General features: G+C 32.7%; 1 protein-coding gene across 12 annotated transcripts in view; it reads left to right on the top strand.

Annotated features, from left to right (window-relative positions):
• Positions 1 to 8859, top strand: part of LOC106458029 (forkhead box protein P1-like) — a 255864-nt gene that overhangs the window by 118291 nt on the left and 128714 nt on the right. For 7 of the 12 annotated variants that reach the window (XM_022384157.1, XM_022384152.1, XM_022384150.1 and 4 more), the window contains one exon: positions 6740 to 6844. The exons of the other annotated variants lie outside the window; for them this stretch is intronic. The gene's annotated coding sequence lies outside the window, so the exon portion shown is untranslated. The remainder of the gene's footprint in view (positions 1 to 6739; positions 6845 to 8859) is intronic. 12 annotated transcript variants of the gene reach the window in all.

The raw sequence follows: 8859 nt of genomic DNA, 5'->3' as shown, positions 1-8859 counted from the left end.
AACATATAAAACTGAAATTTCAATTTAATTAATTAAATTATGCTTAACCTTCAATTGAATCATCTCCTGAAAACAAAAACAAAAAAACGTACTTTATAGCAAATCCTTAAAATATTATAACACTTTCTTTAAATAAACAGTTTCAATCTACAGTTATTTAATGTCGTAATTCAATGAAACCAATAATTAGTTTACGAATAAATAAGAAAGGAACAAAGTCTGCTCCGTATGTAGTTCTAGTATCTCCAGTTAATGAGTAATTTACACATAAATAAGTATGCAACAAAGTTTGTTCTGTTTATAGCTCTAATAGCTCAAGTTAATAAGTTATTTACACATTAAGCATACAACAAAGTTTGTTCTGCATATAGCTCTAATAGCTCAAGCGTATAAGTAATTTACACATAAATAAGTATGCAACAAAGTTTGTTCTGTTTATAGCTTCAATAGCTCAAGTTAATAAGTTATTTACACATTAAGCATACAACAAAGTTTGTTCTGCATATAGCTCTAATAGCTCAAGCTAATAAGTAATTTACACATAAATAAGTATGCAACAAAGTTTGATTTGTATATAGTTCTGATATTTCACGTTATCACCGCACGTTTACTTTCATGTGTTTTTCTTCTACGTTTATAAAAGCTGAAGGGATATACGTTAAATTTCACGAACAATACTGATATTCAAAATAAAGAAGCGATCTTGATACAATCAATTTTGAATAATCGTCTTTAAATTATGTACAGTGATTTCTGTGATTGTTACAAGGACTGAAAAAGTGTGAGAAAATCGAAAGCGAGAAAGTATTATATACCGTTATATCGTTTGTTATCATCATAAAGTAATAAATACCACAAGAACACGGCAACGAGAATTTTGTGAAAAAGAAAGTTTCTTGGATTTTACAAAATGTCCTTTTGACGCTCCTAAACAAGGGAGTTCGTAAAAGCTCTCATTTCTTGCAATTCATATATGCATCTTAATCTCTTGGTTTGATTAAAATGTATATATTCGTGATTACCGCTTTTCTTTTAAGTTAAAACTCTATATACATAACAAATAGAATAACAGTTTCAGTTTTGCATTGTCGCGCCACCCCGTAGGTGTTAGTAGAACTATTTCATTTGAAATTGAAATGTGGTAATAAGATAATTTCAAATATATCATAAGCTTTCAAAAATAATTTTAAATAATAATGAACTGCTTTTAAAATCAAACTAATATTTTTGTAAAATTCCCCCCAAAATCTTTAAATATACAAACGCTTCGAAAAATCAAATAAAACTAACTAACCCCCTTTTACATATATTCAGATTACAGGTGATTATTTTTAGTAACCTTTGATAAGACTTGTAGACTTTTTACAAAATATAATATTATCGTATGACAATTTGAAACAGTAAGGATAAAGATAAGAACTGTGCTATATTTCAAAACTTAACATTTTCTAATTTGTTCTTTCGTTGTTGCCATCACGCTTGTAAAAATAGAAAATGATTTATTTTTAGAATATAAACATTCTAAAACAGTGGGTAAAGAAGTCAATGTGGAATGGCTTGATATTTTAAAGTTCTACAAAAACTGTATATGTTAATGAAAATGTTTAAAATAAGGTAAGAATTATTAGGAACAAATAAAAATGAAGTCAATTATATGTATGAAATTTCTATCGATTTTAAAGTTTTGGACACAGCGGATCAGCGATGAGTGTACAAACTAACAACGCTAAAATCCGGGATTCGATTCCCAGTTTTGGCAAGAGCACAGATTGGTTATGGTTTAGCTTTGCGCTAAAACAACCGGATTTTTACGAAACATCTGTTGTTGTTGTTTTTAATCAAAAGAGAATTCACATACAAGATATTGATAATAGTTGCCCTCTGTGTACCAACATTTCCGTTATAAGTAATCTCACAGGTAAATTACAGTTAAATTTTAGCCTTAAAGAAGAACATAATTCCAAGGGAAGATAAAGGAGAAAACAATGAAGAGGATGTTGAGCACTTTTTTTCTTTCATATACTCCTTTCTGCATAGACGCATACAATAGTTATTTGTGTTCATTGTACAGAGGGATACTCAAGCATTTGGGTTAGAAGTTCTTTAGATGGCAACCATTTAACATGACATTTTCTTAAATTACGCGCTCATGCCCCTTGCTCATGCTCATTATGCAAATAACGCATTTTCATGCCCAACTTCTCTGGTTCAGCAGCGCCCAGTGGCTGGTTATATAAATTTAATGCCATGGATGATTGCAGTGATGTTTGATAATAAAGATCAGATGAGGGACAGGCTGTGTATGGCGAGTCTGATGTCGACGTACGCGAGAAAAGTGCTAGTCCTGCATTCCCCCTTCTCAATTCATCATGCAAAGCTACTGGCCTTAGCGAGAAACAATATATATATATTACCTTGGTGATCTTGATTTACAAACCGAAATATTTATATTTTATTAGACAAGGTGACACCATATATTGAAGTACTGTCCAGCTAAGGAATATGCTAATACTTTCAAATCAGAATAAGCTACCTGTAGGAAAAAATGTAAGTAAACTAGTTTCGCATCACGAATCAAGAGGTATACAGTTTTATAATTTCCAAAGAACATTAAGCTTGATCAATGTAATATAACTGAACATATGTACAATTCAGATTCAGAGTATGCGTGAAAGAATGATTTCTTCCTATAGAATAATGCAACGTTATTTTATTGGGTGTCAGATTATGGTTGATATATATTTAGGAGGTAACTTATGATCACTGTTAGAAACGTAATTAAAGTGGGTACCAGGTAAGTTTACAAACTGATCGCTTTCTAATGCTACCTGACCTTGACAACGACGTATTATTCCTAAAGTGATATGATGTTTCTCACATAATTCGTTTGACTGCCACTGTATTTTAAACAAAAAAATGTATTCTAAAGCGATTCCAACTTGGTAGAAGAGTAGTTTATTCTAAAGCGATCCCAAGTTGGTTGAAGAGAAGTTTATTCTAGAGCGATCCCAAGTTGGTTGAAGAGAAGTTTATTCTAGAGCGATCCCAACTTGGTAAAAGCGTAGTTTATTATAAAGCGATCTAGGCTTGGTAGAAGATTAGTTTATTCTAAAGTGCTCTCAGCTTTGTAAATGAGTAGTTTATTTTAAAGCGATCCCAACTTGGTTGAAGAGAAGCTTATTCTAAAGCGATCTGAGCTTGGTAGAAGAGTAGTTTATTCTAAAGTGCTCTCAGCTTTGTAAATGAGTAGTTTATTTTAAAGCGATCCCAACTTGGTTGAAGAGAAGCTTATTCTAAAGCGATCTGAGCTTGGTAGAAGAGTAGTTTATTCTAAAGTGCCCTCAGCTTGTAAAACAGTAGTTTATTCTAAAGCGATCTCAGCTCGGTAGAAGAGTAGTATATTCTTAAGCGATCCCAGCATAGTAGAGGAGTAGTTTATTTTAAAGCGATCCCAACTTGGTAGAAGAGTAGTTTATTCTTAAGCGATCCCAGCCTAGTAGAAGGGTAGTTTATTCTAAAGTGCCCTCAGCTTGTAAAACAGTAGTTTATTCTAAAGCGATCTCAGCTCGGTAGAAGAGTAGTTTATTCTTAAGCGATCCCAGCCTAGTAGAAGGGTAGTTTATTCTTAAGCCATCCCAGCTTAGTAGAGGAGTTCTTGATCCAACAATTTCTTTTGACAAGTCCTGTAATTTGAAGAATTTTGTATATTTCGATTGGATAATTTAAAATGGAGGAACTTAGGAATGACGTGTCGGAGCATGCATTCAGTAAGGAAGCAAATATCGAGATTAACTTTCTTAATTTTAAAGTCCCATTTTTCACAGGCACGGTATACACGCAGAGTATCATTTCCATATCGTTGAATCAGAACATTAGCAATCGATGTGTTCGAAGGAAAACGAAGTTTGATAATAAGCAAGATTACGACACTTATGATATACAACATTGTTTATTGACAAAAAGGAGACATGGATAAACGTTCGGAATTCTATCAGATTCCATCTTCAGTATCTAAAGCAGAATAAAATGAATCTACATCAGTCTTTATACATTTTCAAAGTACAGTTGCTAAATATAACGATAATTAAACAAATAGAACACTAAACAGTAATCATGGGGAGAAACTACAGTAAGAAAACACAACGAAAAAAAAACGGTAATACGAACATATTAAAAAATGTATAATTTAAATGAAGACTGCATGTTGTTCAGAGTTGGAGAGTGCTGTTTGATCTGGAGGGTTTCTTTGATCAATAATTCCAGGCCAGTATTAGACTTGCAGAGGATAGAGAAATTTGATAGTATAGGTTGATGTCCTGTTTCTTCACTATGTTGGCGTATAAAGGAATTTCCATTAAAACGCAAAAAAAAATTGAATAACCCCTGTGTTTCCTCACAGGACTTGTCAAAAGAAACTGTTAGATCAAGAACTTCGACTAAAACACCATCAGAAGAGACAACTTACTGAAAAGTTTAACGTCGATACAACCAATCTTCGGAACGCCGTTGTTAAATTAGTAGAGGAGTGGTTTATTTTAAAGCGATCCAGCTTAGTAGAAGAGTAGTTTATTCTAAAGCGATCCCAGCTTAATAGAATAGTAGTTTATTCTAAAGCGATCCCAGATTAGTAGAAGAGTAGTTTATTCTAAATCGATCTCAGCTTGGTAGAAGAGTAGTTTATTCTAAAGCGATCCTAGTTTATTAGAAGAGTAGTTTATTCTAAAGCGATCCCAGCTTATTAGAAGAATAGTTTATTGTAAAACGATCCCAGCTTGGTATAAGAGAGTTTATTTTAAAGCGATCCCAATTTGGTAGAAGAGGAGTTTATTCTAAAGCGATCCCAGCTTTGTATAAGAGGAATTTATTTTAAAGCGATCCCAATTTGGTAGAAGAGGAGTTTATTCTAAAGCGATCCCAGCTTGGTATAAGAGGAGTTTATTCTAAAGCGATCCCAGCTTAGTAGAATTGACTTCACTTTGGCAGAAGAGAAGTTTAATATAAATTGACTTCACTTTGACAGAAGAGAAGTTTAATATAAATTGACTTCACTTTGGCAGAAGAGGAGTTTATATTAAATTGCTCCATTACCCAGGTGAAGACACTTTATAATAAACTATTTTCTAGCAAACTGAAGGGGAACTCAACTTGGAAGAGAAGTAATTTATTCTAAAGTGAGTTAATCTTAATAGAAAGGTAGTTTATTTTAAAGTCTGGTGGAAAGGTAACTTACAAAGTGACTTCAACTTTGTATAGAGGTAGTTTATTTTAAAGTGATTTCAACTTATACAATGTTGTTTATACTAAAGTCATCGTGGTTCGGTAGAAAAATAGTTTTCTTGCAAGTTAGAAACTTGTCAGCGGAAATATTTCCAAGGTTACTAAGACTAAGCAGCAAAACTAGACCTCACTCAAGGAATGTCCAAGGTCAATATTCTAAAACAAAGTTCTATGTAACTTAAATCACAGTAGAATTTCTACACTATCACTTTTTTGGCTATTTTTGTTGCAAAACAATGGAAAGTAACAGCTTTAGGCAAACCTACACAAGCATTCCTGGTTTATATTAGGGTCTATGAAATATGACCGCAGGGCGTTTATTAAAATAAAGTGTTCTTTAAAGACAACTTAGTTGTAGGTCTGGCTTATACTGTCATTTTTTAAAAATAAAAACTAGAGTTTTATGTTATGTTAAAATTTGCTCTGCATCCTTTCGGCATTTGACACCATTGTTATAATTTTCTTGTCCTTTGTTGGTTTTAATTTTTGATATTTGCTCTTTATATTTTCTAAATTACAATTTTTATACTACACATTGACATAACTATAGGAAATAAAGTCTTTATTACATTGTTCATTTGATCCAGTTTCCATATTTCAGCTTTAAATGTAATGAAAAGTGCATAACTAATATGCATAGAACTAGATTTGAATAAAAATAATAAAAAAGTTTTAAATTCGCTTTCATTTTCTAGATCGATCATTCTTGGACATTCGAACTAACAATATGTAGTTCTTCTTTCTTCAGATTAGACATTTCCCATTATTGTCGAGACAATTATGATCGGCCCCATAGCTCCACCCCTGGAAATGCTACAGAAAATGGCATCTCATCGCGCAACATAAGACAGTGGAAAGGATAGAGGTCTATCATTTCTGTCTCGTGGACTAGGACTTAAATCAAGCTGCATGCGTTATGGGTGATTCGATCGTAAAGAGATGGTGCTATGAAGCAATAGCCATCGCCCATATGCTGACATATCTTCTTCGCTTTCTTTCATGGGCCTTTTATTGTTTATGGCTGATATGACGTTACGTCACAATCACTGGCGAAATTTTACTACTGTGTCACTTGAATCACCCACGCAAGCGTTTTGTGTACCGATCTGACCATTCCAGATAACATTGTTTTGAAATATATTGTGATTAATGGTAATTTCAGTTAACAATTCTTAACATTCTTGTTTTAATTAAAATTAATTTTTATAAATAATCCAGCGAAGAAACACAAGAGTTATGTATATGACAAAGCGAAAACAACAATAGTAGTTCTTTTCTTTAATATAAGGAAGGGTTGTAATTTGTTTAAACTTTAAAATTACTACAAAGCAGAATAATGCATACAAAAACTATATACAATTCTTTGAGTAGAAATACTTTAGCTTAGGTCGTACAGTAATACTACATACATAAAGATGTCCTTACTGAAATATATTATTTGCTTGATGTTGTTACGTTACAGAGAAACATTTCGGTCGCATTCATCTACAGCACCTTGAAATGTAGTCGTTTGGATGTTGAACTAGTTGACCGATGATTTAAGGAATCAGAATATACTCTCGATGCCGTGAGTTTAAGCTTTGTTTTTATCACATCATATTCCATCATGTTCTTTTTTTCCTAAGACAGACTTTCACCCTCGTCGTTTTCAGAAGTTGTATGTTGAACTTATGTTTACCCTACACTTCACTGTCTGAGTGTTTTCTGTACTTAAATGTAATGCCTCAATAACGCCTATTTTTACAATTATGATCGCGGAGAGTGTTATACGTTGAAAATAGAATGTTTTGCAATTAACACACAAATGATTTTAAATAAATAATGAAGTTTGAATGAATTTTACCGAATGTTTCATTGATTCAAATTAACAGAAAGATCTGCATTAGTATTCAATTTTATCAACACAGCACTTCATGCATCTATAACCAGTTTTATCAATATGGACATTTATTGCACTATTAGTTGGATTTCATTTATATAACTATTGTTTCATTAGTACTAACTTTTATTAGTTCTACAATTCTTCCAAACTTTCTTTCATTGGTTCTCAGTTTTATCAGTCTCACTCTTCTTTCATTAGACAATGGCTACTTTTTGTCATTGGTACTAAGTTTTATCATTTACCATTTATTGTACTGTTATTCTGTTTTATTAATCCGAAGTTTTCTGCATTGGTACGGTTTTGTCAGTTTTACAATACTTGCATTGATACTAAGTCTTATCAAACTTGCATTTCTTTCATTGGTACTAAGTTTTATCATTTACCATTTATTGTACTGTTATTCTGTTTTATTAATCCGAAGTTTCTTGCATTGGTACAGTTTTGTGAGTTTTACAATACTTGCATTGACACTAAGTATTATCAATCTTGCATTTCTTTCATTGGTACTCAGTTTTATCAGTCCGACACTTCATGCGATAATGCTTAGTTTTATCGTTGCGACAGTTCTTACATTTGCACTCGGTTCCGTCAGTCCGACACTTCAGGCACTTGGTACTTAATTTTATCAATAGAAAACTCAAGTTTTCAGCCCGAGCTTCTTCTATTGGTACTCGGTTTTGTCAATCCAACACTTCTTGCACTTTTACTTAGTTGCATCAATCCTAAATTCTTGCATTGGTACTCAGTTTTATTGATCTGATACTTCTTTGCGTTGGTACTCACTGTGAAACTTGTATTTGTACTCATTTTTATCAATGTGACCTTCCTCGTATTGATACTAATTTTTATAGATCCGAAAGTTCCTCCATTGGTTTTGTCACTTCGACATTTCTTCTATTAGTAGTCAATTTAACCAATCCGACATTTCTTTCATTACTACTCATTTTTATAAATATGACACTTCTTGACATTGATACTCACTTTTGACAATACGACAATCCTTATATTGATAATCAGGTTTATCAATGTGTCACTTATTGCATTAGTACTCAGTTTTATCAATGGGACACTTCTTGCATCGGTACTCAGTTTTATCAATCCCCCAATTCTTGATACATACTCAGTTTTTTCAATATGATCCGTTTTGCACGTGTACCCAATTCTTTCAATGTAATACGTTTTGCATGTATATCCAATTTTCTCAATGAGATACGTTTTGAATGTGTACTCAGTTTTACTCTGACAATTTTTATGTTGGTTCTCAGTTTTATCAAAACAACACTTCTTACATGGATACCCAATTTTATCAATCCATAAATTCTTCAGTTAGTTTTATCAATCCGACATTTATTGGTTTTGTACGAGGTTTTATCGTCCGATATTTCTTACATAGGGACCTAATTATATCAGTCCGACGCACCATGTATTGCTACTCATTTTATTAATATGATACTGCTAGCATTGCTACTCAGTTTTATCAATCGGACACTTTTTTCATTGGCACTGAGTTTTATCAATCTGAAAGTTCTTGCATTCATACTCGATTGTCTCACTTTGACTATTTTTACTTTGGTTTCAATTTCATCTATCCCACACGTCTTGCTTTACTACTCAGTTTGGCCCGGCATGGCCAGGTGGATAAGGCGCTCGACTCGCAATCTGAGGGTCGCGGGTTCGAATCTCCGTCACACCAAATATGC

The sequence above is a fragment of the Limulus polyphemus genome, unplaced genomic scaffold (genome assembly GCF_000517525.1).
Source record: "Limulus polyphemus unplaced genomic scaffold, Limulus_polyphemus-2.1.2 Scaffold406, whole genome shotgun sequence".
Lineage (NCBI taxonomy): Eukaryota > Metazoa > Arthropoda > Merostomata > Xiphosura > Limulidae > Limulus > Limulus polyphemus.
Note: the sequence above shows the minus strand (reverse complement) of the source record. Positions and strands in the feature narration are given on the sequence as shown.